This window comes from Haemaphysalis longicornis, unplaced genomic scaffold, assembly GCF_048455015.1.
Source record: "Haemaphysalis longicornis isolate Haplotype H1 unplaced genomic scaffold, Haemaphysalis longicornis Haplotype H1 scaffold_6, whole genome shotgun sequence".
NCBI classification, from domain to species: Eukaryota; Metazoa; Arthropoda; class Arachnida; order Ixodida; family Ixodidae; genus Haemaphysalis; species Haemaphysalis longicornis.
Window position 1 is genome coordinate 28340035 of NW_027526407.1, and position 15214 is coordinate 28355248.

The window sequence follows — 15214 nt, forward strand, 5'->3', positions numbered from 1 at the left end:
CGGCTACATCATCATTGTCATCGAGAACTGTAAGTTGGCGCCGCTTAGCGGTAAAAGTATTAAGAGAAAGAAAAAGCAATAGAAGTGCGCAACTCATCAGGCATTGAATCTAAAAAGAGGCAGTGGCTCGAAATCATAAATTGGTTAAAATACTACTAATAACAGCAGAACGGGGATAGAAAAGGATTGGAAGGTAGGCAAAACAAGAGCGCTTGTCCAGCCGACTTGTTATTCTTTCTCAGTCGGCTTCCTATTACACTTTACTTTATCGCAAGCATGAACCAATTGACCCTGCAAAACATTCAATGGATGAATTCTAAACACTGTGGACGACACCCTTCTCTTGCCCCTCCCCTTTCTTTCTCTAACACCCATCCATGCGTTAGAAAGTATTTTGCGCCTTTGTAGGGTATTTTGCCATCGGTGCAGCGAACTGAATTGCGAGAATTGCGCGAAAGCCCTTCAACACCGCAGCCGCAACACTCACTCAAGCTCGACTTTTGCGAGTGTTGAAACTTGAGTCAGGATCTTGAGTTGCGTGGCTGAGGTGGTGCGAACGAGTGCAGGTATACGTCTTTCCCGACATGGAGGAAGTTTCCCGAGGTGGCCAGCGCTTTTGGACAGGTTAGGCTGACTGTCGTCACTACATGATAGCGGCTGAGCTATGCACTTTGCAGTTGTCTCGAAGTCCTGACAGCAGAGAAACCCTGTGCCTGTCAGTGCATTGAGCTGCTCAACGCGATGTATCGTCTTTCAGCCGGCAGTGACCCCGGAGTTATGACCGCTGGCTCCTTTGGGATACCCCATTTGTGCAGCAGTTTGCGTCCGTTCGATTCACCTGCACCGTGTTAACCTATTCAGGCGGTGCAGCTCTTCGCGTTCGTTCGGGTGGTGCACTTGGACTGCGCTGTTCGATTCGCCTCGGGTGCCGACGGGTGCAGGACGATTTTATCGGCTTTCCTAGCGTCACTAAATAAAGGAGTGACGCTAGGTTTTCCCTGCACTGCCTGCCGTGGAGGCAGTATATAATCTCTATTGCATTTTGTTTGCGGGACACCACGTGCTGCGTAACCAATCGCACATAAAAAAAAAATGATCCAGAGTACCAGAGGTTATGCGCCATACGAAGGCGGGCGGAGAGGAAGGCGTTGCGTACTGTAACCATGGAGGACCTGCGAGCTTCTCGGCGAGCGCAAAGGCATGTCAGACGGCACCTGAACAAGCTGTGCCAGCAACGTTACAGGAGCTTCTGCGCTACGGTGAACGTCAGACAGCCTCTGACATGCATATGGCGAATTGTAAATGGAATGCCAAAATGCACCCAGTAACTGCATACCCATTCATTGCCCTCTCCCTGCACGAGCAATTGCAAGTTTCTTTCATCATCAACAATGCCTCCCTAACGATTCGTACGTGCCTCCTCATCCATTACCTCGAAAGTGTAGGAGCCAGCTTTGATCTTCCATTCACTATAGAAGAGCTTTCTTCGGCTATCTTTGATGCGAACAAGCGCTCCACACCAGGCTATGACGGCGTCAGCTACGAAGCCATAGCCTATCTATCTCAGCCCTCTAAACTCCGCCTACTGGAATTTTACAATTCAACATGGCAAAAAGGTAAAGTTCCCGCCGAGTGGAAGCTTGCAAAAATTGTGCCGCTTTTAAAACCTGGGAAAGCGCCAACCAGTTATGCATCGTTGCGACCTATCACCTTTCTCAGCTGTATCGGAAAGCTAATGGAAAAGATGATACATACAAGGATGACATGGTTTCTCGAGAGCAGGAAGGCTTATCCCAGGGAAATGAATGGTTTTCGTCAGAATAGATCAGTGATAGACAATATCATTGCTCTAGTGTCCTCACTCGAAGAACCACTTAGTTCTGAATGCACGCCAACAGCAATTTTCCTGGACATAAAGGCCGCGTTTGATTCAGTCCTACACATAGTGATTCAGTCCTACACATAGCCATTCTTGCCGCTCTTGAAGATCATGGCTTTGGGGGCAAGTTATACGCATGGATAGCGGACTACCTTGATGGTCGACACCTTTTCATGACCACTCCGGAAGGCTCAACTTCGCATTACGCCGTGAAAAAAGGTGTACCGCAAGGTGCCATGCTAAACCCGTTGCTGTTCAACGTGACCCTCATTTCACTCAAAAGAATCCTTCCACGTGGAGTTAAGATCACGCTGTACGCAGATGATATCTGTGTGTGGTGTGCTTCTCGTTTCCGACGATGTACACAGCAGCGATTACAGCCATGTACAACATTTCTAACTACCTCGCAGCCCGCGGCTTTCAACTTTCTCCAGATTAGAGCGTGGCCATGGCCTTCACACGAAAAAATATGGATCGCTATCCATTGATACTGGGCGAACGCATACTTTCGTATGCACGAGTAAAAAAAATTCTAGGAGTTTTAATAGACCGCAACTTGACCTGGTCACCCGAAGTCAAACGGATACGGATGGCGGAACCGACTTTGCACTGCTGGGAAGTGGTTCAGGACAGAGGTGCAGGGTGCACCGAACGGACCCTTCGCGATCGGCTTTCGCTCGATATTTATGGCGCTTGTTATTTCTTGTGTTTTAAAGCAAAGCTTTCTGCTCTGCCAGCCAACGGTTCTTTTGCGGCGTGCGGAACAACAAACTCCCAACGCGGCGGAGGCGGCGGGAGGTGGTGAGGGAGGGAGGGGGGTTTTATTCGCGGAGCACAGTGTAGATGGCGCGGTGAATTTACCCAGTGATCCCCGCGCGCCGGAGCTGCTCACCTGGGCGGGAACACGGATGTTGCTGCCTGTACAGTGTGCCCGCGCCCTGTTTGAACCTCATCATGCGTAAAAGGTACAGTGTACTTACTGCAGGCAGTTATCCAACTGATCCGACCTTGTGTTCTTCCACACGCCACGAGCCACTGTTGCTAAATTATTTGTAAAGGCGGGAGCCCACGAGAACTACTCTGCACAGCTTCTGGAAAGAGTGTTTATTTCATGCTCGGTTCGCGTGAGAGAAGGTAATTTCACGTCACTTCATATGGTCGCGATGCCAGATGGAGTAAGGTGAATGCGTCCACCTGAACGGCGCAACGGCGTGCTTGGCACCCGCACTTGAACAAAATTCAAAGCATCGGTTGTCACTTCAGAAGGCGCCTCGCTTGCGGGCGGCTCGGTGTGGTATGGTTGGCCGGCAGAGACATGCACAGCAGCTGCCCGAGCATTCAAAAGCATTTCCTGTACCTCCAGTGACAGATCATGAGTCCAAGTCAGCCTTCTTGACCAGAGAAACGTCGGATTGGTTCATGGCTTGGAAACCTAAAAGCTACCGTTGCCAGAATCAGTGATTAGCATGAACCACTTACGCTCTAGAATGCACCGTTGCCTCACTTCTACTTTGTGACGCAATGGCTACATCACGAGGAAATGAAAGGGAAACAGGGGAGAGAAATGCCAGCTTTGTTTACTTCAGCATCACCGAGCAAATAATGGATAGTTTCTCTTCGAACAAAAGTTGAGAGACCTACAAAGCGTGATATTTAAGATAAAATAAAATTTCATTCAGCCTTTAGTGTCCCTTCAAGGATGCAGAGCATGAATAATCTCGACATTAGTTATTTGCTCCAGGCCGCTGTACTGGCGTCAGCCTAAGCAGAATTCTCAGAGGTAGGGCTGTTTGGAACTACAGTGCTGAAGCTAAAAGTGACGCCGTGTGAGTCGCGTTCTCCTGATTACATTTTGGCAGTGCAGTATCTTTGAAATAACCGGCACGTTTGTGTTTAAATATAAATTTTTCCCATTGAGAAACGCATACCAATCGGTCACGTGATGAGACGTCACGGTCCGCCGCGGTCCGATCTAGAGTTCCTGTATATAGCTCCCGCAGGCAGCTATATAGAGGAACTCTAGTCCGATCCAGAGCAGAGCGCATCCACACGGCGGGCCGGCTGAGCGGACCGCGAATGGCCGACCGTCTGAACTCTCAAGCTGGAAGGTTGAACACAGGCGCTGTTTGGCCGCGACAACATGTTGTAACGCACAAGTCTGCACGAAACGTTTCATCCCCACAATAACAGCCACCTGCATGCCAGCCGGGCGGGCGCACTCACGCAGCCGCCGGCGTCATTCGCACGAAGGCGACACTACGAGCGGCGACGGCAGGGCGATCCGGGCTGCATACGGCTCGTCACCGCTCGCTGAAACCGAACGCTTCCCGTAAATTGAGGTCCACATGCGTGAAACAATGTGGTAATGATGGCTAGCATCGCACTACAGTCAAACCCGTTTATAGCGAACTGGAATTGCACCGTGATTTGTTCGATATATCCAATAGTTCGATATAGCCAAAACCGCCTATAACGAGCTTATTGTTACGAGTTCGCATTGCGCAGTAGCCCCCCCCCCCCCCTCCCCCCGCCCCAACAATTCTCCACTCCACCGTCCCCGCATGCAGAAACGAACACAGTAAAGTAGCCATTAATCATACCAAAATAATTCATTTATTGCAATTAATAAAGCTTCTTTCCACTTTAACTACCTACTTTGTAAAAAAAGCGATGATTTTTGTTTTCACTTTAGTTTTGGTGGCTGCAACTAGCATAGCATTCTCTACACGAAACATTGTTTGCAGCAGTACGAGTCTGCGTTCTCCAAAATGGAAGAAGCATTGGCGGAGCACATCGGCTGCCGAAAGCGCTTCACTATAAGCATCGGACGGCTTTCACTCGCGACATCATCGGCAACGTTGGCGAGCTCTTCCCACAGTTCACCGATGCTGCTGTCTTGGTCCGGACTTGCTGACTGGGCGCGTTCCGTCGTAAGTCCCACGCGTCGGAAATAGTTACGGAAAGTGTCGGCCGTCACGTCGCTCCTTGCAAGACGCAATGTCCCAGTCGCGGCTCTTGCTCCGTGGTCGCGGCCAATTCACATCTCAATCGCCGCTCCGAGACCATTCATTTCGGCGGCCATTCTAGGCGTGCGGAGTTCGATATATCGGATGTGAACTTCGTTATAAGGAATATGTTTCCCATGTATTTCTGTAACTGAAATATTTTTGCTCGATATATAGCATAATTCGCTCTATCCGGGTTCGTTATAGCCGGGTTTGACTGTAGTAAGAGTCATATGACTCGCTAGTAAAAGCGCGGATGAAGTATGCGTCACGATTGTAAGCCTAGCCCGCCGCCTATCCCAGCGGTGGTGATTGACAGGCTCCTTCGAGAGCTTCGAAACAGCCGCGCTGCCCGCGCCGTTCTCTATTGGCGCAACTGGACCCGGCTCCGCCCACGCGACGCGGGAGCTGTCAGACCACGCTGATTGATGAAAAATTTCATTCTCAATTACATTCTCAATTTTCCATACATGACGAAGGTGGCTATAATCTTTAGAAGATAGAAGGGCGTCTTGCTTATAAGCCATGGAGTAGCTGTAGACGTTTAAATCTCGCCCCCAATAGAAAACTATCATTTGGACATTGCATGACCACAGGGCCACCAAGAGACATGCTGTCTAATTGATCAGCCACTTCATTGTATGAGATTCCTGCATGTCCTGGAACCCTACTAGCCGAACCTCACAAAGCTGATGAGGAACAAATGATCGGAATGTGCGGATAATTGGAGAATCTTTTTCGTATGTTAATGCGGAATTCACAGAGAGGGAGTCAGAAAGTATAACTACATGGGAAAATCTATGCTGAAGTTTTTGAAGAGACAAAATTATTGCCAATAATTCCGCCTGGAAAATAGGTGTGTAATCAGGTAACCTGATCGAAAAGGACCAATCGAGGTACTGGGAGAATATCCCGACTCCAGCTTTCTGATCAACTTGTGAGGAATCGGTAGCAATGACGATATGGGAATAAAGGGTTGACAAATGATCCTCCAGCAATCCATTGAGAATTCGGGCTGGCAACATCTTTGCATTCGGGGGGGAAGGTAAGTTTATTTCAACAGATGACACACTAATACAAGTAGAGGGGAGCCGAAAAAGGTCTGCGTGAAGTGGCTGAAGCCATGACTGTACTAGATCCATCTGGGGTCTCTGGTACCGCAGCCACTGAATACCTTGAAAAAGATCAGGCCTCAGACGAAAAATGAACTGTGCGTCATGCAGTGGGGGTTCAAACAATTTGACAAAGGTTAACACGGTCAATAATTGGAATCTAAACTTCAGTGGAGGAAATCGTGCCTCAAGGTGTAAAATAGGGTTAGCGACATATTTTGGCAATCCCAAGCATAATCGTAAAGCCATTCTCTCGACGATAAATAGGGGATTTAATTTGTACGCCGCACAACCTGAAAATAGGACGCAGCCAAACTCTAATACTAGGCGGACATAACTGCGATATATCATTAACAGTGTATCTCTACGCAACCCGAATTTGTGGCTACATAGCCTGCGGAGCACGCCTGCAGCGCTTTCTCCTTTAGTAGCCATATGTTTAATATGAGGACGCAATGTAAGCTTGTCATCATAGTTTACACCGAGATATTTTAATTCTGTAACTTGACGGATGGCTTGCTGTCGGTAATAGGCATAAAGATATGGGGATGGTAATCGGAATAATAAGACCGCACATTTTCCCACATTAAGTGACAAATGTAGCCTGCTAAGCCAATTATCTAGGGTGGCCAGATAGTTTTGTAGTCTTTGACACAAGTCATTAATGTCTCTGCCCGATGAGTAAAAAGCAATATCATCGGCATAAACGTAAGTTGATATGCCATCCATAATGGGAACTGATCTGAGAAGAATATTAAAAAGAACCGGAGAAAGGACTGACCCCTGAGGAACCCCTCGAAACTGCTGATATTGCGAAGATGATATGCCATCTTTCGAACAGAAGAATGTCCTTCCAGTTAAAAACGCACCAATCCAGGATTGAATGTATAGAGGTATTTCGCTACTCTCAAGATGTGACATTTAAGTAGTATACTCTACGCTGTCATAGGCCTTTGTTATATCAAGAGTAACAAGTGCGCTTACGTGTTTTAGGCTACGGGCTAGTTTAACGCGGCCCTCAATGTGGTGGTGGTGGTGGTGCCAAAAGAGATGGGCCCCAAGAGCGTGCCCTCAATGTCAATCCCAGCACGCTCTAGCTGCGCGCTTCGGCGTCCTCTTCGTCCTCGTTCACCGGCACCTCATAGCCCTCTGGTGGACGAGCGCACATTAGTGCGGTATTGCCTATAGCACGACAGGTCCTGTCCTCGCGGCTTCAACGGTGCCAATTATCGGTTAGACTATCCGCAGTGCTTCCGGTTAGAAATTATATGGTTGTGATGTAGATGTCATCGATTGAGATGGAACGTATACCTCAAGCATGAATGGCCGTGGCTAATGTCAGTTGTGCTCCGCTGTAATAATGTTGTCCGATAATGTCCTGTAATTTGTTACAATGCTTCCGGAATTTAAGGACGCTTTTTGAAAATCCCGATCACCCCCGGTTAACACCTAAGGGGATCGCACCCAATTTTCTCATCCGACGCGCCGCGGTGGCTCAGTGGCATTGTGTCCAAGGACGCGGGTTTTATCCCGGCTGATGTGGGTGATTTTCTCATAGAGGCGAAAAGGGAAACGCCCGTCTGTCGAGATTTCGGTGCTAGTCAAAGATCTCCACGTGGTCGAAATTAATCCGGAGCCCTCCACTACGGCGGGCCTCATAAAACAGGTGTAGCTTCTGCGTGTGAAACCCAAAAATCAATGAAATCAATGTGCCTCGACGAAGCTTTGTTTAGGCGAAGACTGCACCTCTCAGTACCACGCAAATGTAGGCCGCAGAAGAGAGTCGATTACCAGTCGCAAACACTTCATCTCGTGCTGTCAAGGCACTCAGAGGGCAACGCCGATGCAGGGAAGCAAGTGAGCGATAAGGGGATGGGAAGAAGCCAAGCACGACTGTTTTCTGCCTGTAACAAATTTCGAAGCAGCGCACGCCTTATGGGCCGCTCCAAATCGGCACTCCTCACTTTCAATGGCACCTGTGTCCCTTATCACGTGAAATTCAACTGCGAACTGATCCGATGTCGCCCATATCGGCGTGTCATTCAAGTGTGCAAGCAATGTGGCGAGATGGGCCATCGGCTAGACGTCTGCCCTCATCCACAACGACAACTGTGCACGAATTGCGATACTTCAGATCCAGCTGCGGACCACACCTGCCAGCCCCAATGCAAATTGTGCAACGCGCCCCATATCACTGCAAGTAAGGACTGTCCAAAACGCCACCTTCCTGCCGCTCCTAAGCGCCGCCAAGATTCAACCACTCCAAACTCGAAGCACAGCCCCCTCGACTTTCAAGAGGACTTTCCGACCCTGCACCCCCTCCAAACAAGACGGCCACCGCCACAAGTATCCCAGCCAGACATCCAACCGGTAAGCTGGTCAGCCAAAGTTTCTCACTCTCCTTCTGCTCCATCCACTCCCCACTCCCCACCACCTGCCTCCCCGTTCACTTTCGCTCAAGTCATTACACACATCCAACAGAAAACCAACGAGGTCCTCCAGCAGCTGTCTGAAATCACCAAGCAAATCCAAAACCTTGCGGCGAAACCCCTGCCCCCTTCCCCACCACCATCCATCGACCTGGAGCGAATACTCGCCAACATGGAAGAGAAACTCTCTCAAACTGTCAAACAGATCACAGAATCACACACAGCAATGATTACCCCGCTATGCGAAGGACTCCAGACTCTCACTGACAGACAGGCCAAGCTAGAACTAGCATTCCGAAGCATCTCAGAATCCCTTCACTCCTCTCATCTCCCCAAGAAATCCAAGCATCACCCGTATTATGACTAAACCGTCAGACGACCGACTTTCCATACTACAGTGGAACTGTCGCTCCTACAACAACAAGAGATCTCAGCTAGCACTTTATCTCACCTTGTCTCACTCCGATGTCCTAGCGCTGCAAGAAACAGACACTCCTCACCCTACTCTTCCGGGATACCAAACCTACACGCAAGACACCCTTCATCGGACGGCAGTACTGGTGCACAGCTCCCTTCCTGCCCAGGCGCATTTTCTCGATCAGGACATCCCCAACACGTTTGTCGAACTGCTGCCCCGTCAACCACTCCACCCGAGCACGTACATCCTAAACATATATAGCCCTCCCAGATAGAACTTCCACGCGATCGAGGAACTTCTCCACGCTGCCACTCGAATCTCGCAACGTGATCCCCTCCTCGTCCTAGGGGACTTCAACGCCCCTCACCCTGCTTGGGGTTACCCACGGGCCACAAAAAAAGGTGCAGCCTTAATCCGAGCCACACACAACCACGACCTTGTGTTACAAAATGACCTTTCTATGCCCACTAGAATCGGCAACAGTGTCACTCGTGACACCATTCCGGACCTCACATGGTCCCGGAATTGCCCTCATACCGAATGGACCTGCCACTCGGAAACCCTCGGCAGCGATCATTATATCATCACCATACAGCTACCAGTGCACAAGAAACCGCTCAGCAGAGGTACTGCAAAACTAACAGACTGGCCCTCCTTCAGAAAGGACGCCAAGGCCCTTCCCCCCATTATGGATGATCTCAATGCCTGGACGGAGGCACTGGAACAAAAATTTAAGCGCTACACTCACGAAGTGACACTTACCGACGATCACCCAGCAGTCGACGGCCACCTGCTACATATCTGGGAGGCGCGCCGCAACCTCACTAAACGCTTGAAACATCAGCACCACAATAAAACACTCAAGAAACGCATTGCCCTCCTCTCTATCCAAGCGAAGGAATATGCCTACACGCTTCATCGGCAGAACTGGTTCTCGCTATGCGACCAACTCAAAGGCACGCTAAGCTCTAAACGTACCTGGCACCTACTTCGCCACCTACTTGACAGCACCACCTCCCGTACCCAAAGTAACCACCAAATACAGAGGCTTATTCGAAACAGCTCTCTTCACCCGAGAGATTTGCTCCATGCAGCTCAGACGAACCTCTTCGGCGCGCCCGCAACCTACCCCTCTCCCCCCACCCAGACTTACTCCGGCAATCCCAACCCTGCACTCGACGCCCCGTTCACCATGGAAGAATTACAGGCCATATTAACTAATCTGAAACGTAACACCACACCTGCAGAGATCGTATTACAAACCGCCTCCTTCGTAACCTCGACATCCTTGACCTCGACTCCCTCTTGCAACTGTTCAACACTCACTGGACGAAGGGCACTCTTCCAGAGCAGTGGCGGCATTCGGAAATTAATTTAATCCCAAAACCCCACAAACCTGTTTCGCTAACATCACTACGTCCGATCGCCCTTACCTCATGCATTGGCAAACTGTTCGAGCGACTTGTACATCACCGCCTCACCGACTACCTCGAAGAAAAGCATTTATACCCACTGACAATGTTTGGTTTTCGCGCCAAACTGTCAACGCAGGACATTCTTTTACAACTTAAGGAGCAGGTGCTAGACCATCTCAGCCGCACCACGCCTCGCACCATCCTTGCGCTGGACGCAAAAGGCGCATTTGACAACGTTACTCACCAAGCGATTCTAGACAACCTCAACGCCACCCACTGCGGGTCTCGCACCTTCAACTATGTTGCAGCGTTTCTCCGAGAGCGCACGGCTACTATCAAGCTCGGAAGTCTAACCTCGGCCATCATCAGAACACCCCCTAAAGGGACACCGCAAGGATCTGTAATATCCCCCCTACTTTTCAATATCGCATTACTTGAACAACCTACTCTTCTGAACAAAATACCCAACCTTCAACATGCCATATACGCCGACGACATTACTTTCTGGACTACCTCTGGTTCCAGTGGAGAACAGCAAGACGCCCTCCAAAAAGCTGTAGACACCACCGTCAACTACCTTCGTCCCAGGGGCCTGACCTGTGAACCTGCCAAATCAGCCCTTCTCATCCTGCGGGCCCGATCACGTGGCCGCCCTCCTCCTCTCACACCTGATCCTGAAGTGTCGATTCAAGGCGAACTTATCCCCTCCGTGACCACCCTCCGCGTCCTCGGCGTCCCCTTCCATCGGGACGGCACGGGTACAGCGCTCATTCCGCAACTTCAGACATCCATTACTCGCCTAACCCATCTTATCCGCAGAATCCGCAGCCGACATCACGGCCTCACTGAATGGGAAATTTGTCGTCTGGTCCAAGCTCTCCTGATCAGCAAAATCACCTATGCCACACCGTAACTCAATCTTCGACCACAAGAAACCGCTAAAATTGAAGCCCTCATTCGTAAAGCATACAAAACGGCTCTTGGCCTCCCCATTTACACCTCTACGGACAAACTGCTCAAGCTGGGCATACACAACGTCCTTGGCGAGCTTGTGGAGGCTCAGCGAAACTCCCAACTTCAACGCCTCAGCTTAACGCCAACTGGCCATTCCGTTCTCCGCACGCTCGGCTACCCTGCACCGCTAAATCAAGACCGACCACAACGCCTCCCAACTACCATCAAGCACCGTATCCACGTTTCCCCCATACCACGACATATGCATCCCACCTTCAACAGAGGCCGTCGGGAAGCGCGGGTCCGCTATCTCATGAAGAAGCTAGCGGATGACCCCCAGGTCCGTTACACTGACGTCGCCTATGACTCCTGCGCTCGACGCACAACTTTGGTCACCCTAAATCACGCTGGCCGAATCTCCACGTCTGTCACCACGCACACCAACAAAATACAGACGGCAGAAGCTCTGGCAATCGCCTTCGCAGCCACCACCCATGCCAAGCATCCGCACATCACTGTAGTCTCCGACTCACAGCAGGCATGCCGCCTCTACCAGGCAGGTCTAGCCCCACCCCAGGCCATTCCACTCCTCCAGCGTCTACCTGACGAGACCACCATTACGATCGTCTGGACTCCCGGACACTCCGGCCTTCCGGGGAATGAAGCGGCCCACGCCGCCGCCCGAGCTCTGCACTTCCGGGCATTCTCCACCGATGGTCAAGTGATCCCATCACCCCGCACGAACGACGACCTCCTCCAAATTCCTCTTGATAACACGTACAATGCCCTTCTGTACCACTACACCCTTACCCGCCGAGTCTACCCCCCTCCACACCACTCCCTAACCAACCAGCAAGCCATAATCTATCGTCGCCTTCAGACCGGTACCTTTTACAACCACGTCATCCTCCACCAGATCGCACCCACTATCTACCCCCGTCAATGCCAACACTGCGACACCCCACTCACCACATTCCACCTCGTATACTCCTGTCCCCACTCCCCTAACCCACCCCCCTTCCCCACCCCGGAGCAGTGGGAGACTGAGCTGACCAGCCCGGACCCGGCCCGGCAGAGGGCCTTGGTTTCTCGGGCCATTGAGTCGGCCCGGTCGAGAGGCATCCTGGACTAGGGACGCTTCACCACCACCCTTTCCCCTTTCCCCTTTGCTCCAATAAACGTTTACTACTACTACTACTACAAGCAGCGCGTGCTTGGGGCGTTCCTTTGTGCTGGGTGAATGCGGCTGAATCAATCACGCTGCTGCTGAGGCAACGTCAACGAAAAATATGATTGATTTTCCAGGAAGGAACTCCTGCAGACGGTGCAAAGAATATTCTTTCGTGCTACCGTATAACCAGACATTCTTTTCTAGAAAATGGAGAGAGAGAGAGAGAGAGAGAGAGAGAGAGAGAGAGAGAGAGAGAGAGAGAGAGAGAGAGAGAGAGAGAGAGAGAGAGAGAGAGAGAGATAATAATGTTTCATCAAAAGGAGAAAGCTTTGTGCTAGACGAGAGTCTACCATTTCAGCCGGGATCTCATGGTCGAGCGGTTGGTCGTGGTCTTTTTTTTTTTGTCTCGAATGAGTTCAGCTATCCATGTATCCAAGGACAGTACTGTAGAGGGTTGAGTGCGGTGTTAATTGCGAGTGGATTTGAAGGCGTTCCAGGGTGTTATAACACACTGGCACGCCTTCAAGTGCATATATGCACTGTCGTAAAGGGCATCAGCGCTGTGGGGCGCACTCGTAAATCTAGTCGGGGATGCCCCGTTCTTGGTTGGTAGTTCGGGTTCTAGCGACGACTTCTTGTTGCGCCGCGAGGTCCGAGAGACAGGTAATTGATGGCAGTGGCCTGTGCATACTGATTATCTTCCCTGTTTTAGACTTGTCAGCCGGGCTGCAAAAGAGAAGCTAAATAGTACACTGAGGCCGGTCGCTGCAATTCCCTCCCTTTCTCTGCACAAAGTTTCTCGGATGGGGTACAGGCTATGCACGTCGTGATCTGTTCATTTTGAAACGCCCTGCTTTTTGGGCTACCGTTTGCATTAAGTAATTTGAAGTGACAGAAGCGGAATGAACTCATTCGCCGAGGAAAGCTTTCGAGTGTTCGGTAGGGTGGCTCGTCTGTGCGGGGCTCTCTTCGTCTCTGGTGCGTGGCACGGCGCCTTCGAACAGTACGAACCGCGCTTCGAGGACTGGTACTCTCTTTACGTAGCCATCATGGCGGCCACTGGAGCCATTTACGAAGTGTTCATGCTCGCCTGTCGCGTTGTTTGGTACCCCTTGGAGAAGTCGCAGTTCTTCGACAAGCTTTTCATCATGCTGCATTTTACGGTAGCCGTCAACGTCTTGGCCAACTTTGTCGTCCTAAGTGCCGGGACCCACACGCTCGTCGAAGCCCTGCGGGCTACAAAGCGTCTGGAGCTGTCGATCGGCTTCAAGCAGCGCGATATACGCTGGGTGCACAAATACTCAGGAGCACTGTTTCTGCTCGCGACGATCGCGGCGTGCGGGCTATGCCGGGTGTTCGTGGTCGCGGAGATAACGAACGACTTTTCGCCGTTCGCTGCCTCCCTGTTGTCTCTGCTGTCCGTCGTCTTCGGCCTGTTCTTCGGTTCTACCGGGGCGCTGGTGCTGTATTGCGAGAAGTACTTCTGCGACGTCATGGCGAACTACGTTAACTTCCAGAAGGGACGAGCGAAGGAGCTGTTGTGCGAGGCACACCGTCTCACAGAAGCAGACGTCGTAATAGCGATTGAGGGGATTTGCTCGAGCTGCGTGGCGGCGGCGAAGATCGTCCGGACGGTGGACAAGTGGCTTCGGTACCCGACGGTGGTCTATTTCCTCAGCGCAACTTCCGCCGTGTGCGTGGTTCTGTACGGATGGTTCGGAGCCCGAACGTCGACGAGAAAGCTGCTCTTCACCGGCCTCTACGCCATCGGCGCATGCGTGCCCATCGTAGACGTGTCCTTCGCTTCAAGCAAGATGAAGACAGAGGCGGCGCACCTCAAGGAGGTTCTTGAATCGGCCGCAACGTTCCACCTCCCAGCGAGGGTGGCCCGCCTGGTACGATTCATGAGGTTGTAAAAAACATGCTATAGGCAAAATAAATTTTGGGGCGCCAAATTTTAAAGTGCGCGAGTGGCACCGTTCTTACAACGGTAGCAGTTCACACTGGATAACTGATTTCCGCCCTTTTTGTATTTATATTACGCAGCATTTTCTTTGCATAAGCTGGCGTAGTACGTTCCCTCGAACTAACGTACACCCTTGTCTGGACGAGTTGGTGCATAACCCCATGGGATTCGTATTTCCTGTATTTCTAGAACTCCTAGCATATTCCCCATATCCGATCCCTTGAAGTCACTTTTATCGGCTATATACTCCCATTTCGCAGAGGCGTCCTTGGGTGCCTAGCAGTCCAAGTTTAGAACATGCTGTTCACAACATATAGGACTTTGCCGAACAGGAAAACCTAGGGGAAGGACCTACACTTGCGAATCTGGACCATTTGATCATATCCCATTCGAAATCCCTTGCCACTAAAGCTCATATATTTAGCGCCATCCCTATGAAATAAATTATTGAAAAACTCTTCCAGAAATGCCTAGTTTGCGTCAAAAAATGTTATGTGCTGTATAGAACAGCGGTAGGGCAAGCAGTAGCTGAACTGGTACGGCGGGCATCAGCAGTAGAGGCGTTTGTAGTTGTAACTGTAGTGGTGCGATGAGACGATGCTTGTGTGTCTTTAGCACAAGGGCTACCGGGCGAAAGAGTGCCTCGGTTGTAGTAGTAATTGGCGCGGTGGTAGGGGTAGCGCAGTAGTCGGGGGCAGTGGTAGCGATTGTAATGGTTATAGTCGTGGTAGTTGCTGCTGTAATATATGTAGTGTGGGGTATTGGTAAAAGTAGCGTTCTTTTGCGAAATTTTTATTCTTATGAATGCGACACAAAGGACACATACGCCAACTTGAAAGAAAAGAATGCTTGGCATCTAAAAGTA

The 15214-nt window shown here is 50.7% G+C and overlaps 1 protein-coding gene and 1 long non-coding RNA gene across 2 annotated transcripts in view; one reads left to right on the forward strand and one right to left on the reverse strand.

Annotated features, from left to right (window-relative positions):
* LOC144142389 (uncharacterized) overlaps positions 1-15214 on the reverse strand; it is a 462336-nt gene that overhangs the window by 75800 nt on the left and 371322 nt on the right. The window lies entirely within an intron of this gene.
* Positions 467-15214, forward strand: part of LOC144141450 (uncharacterized) — a 23102-nt gene continuing 8354 nt past the window's right edge. The window contains exon 1 of the long non-coding RNA XR_013316609.1: positions 467-624. This is a non-coding gene — a long non-coding RNA (uncharacterized LOC144141450). The remainder of the gene's footprint in view (positions 625-15214) is intronic.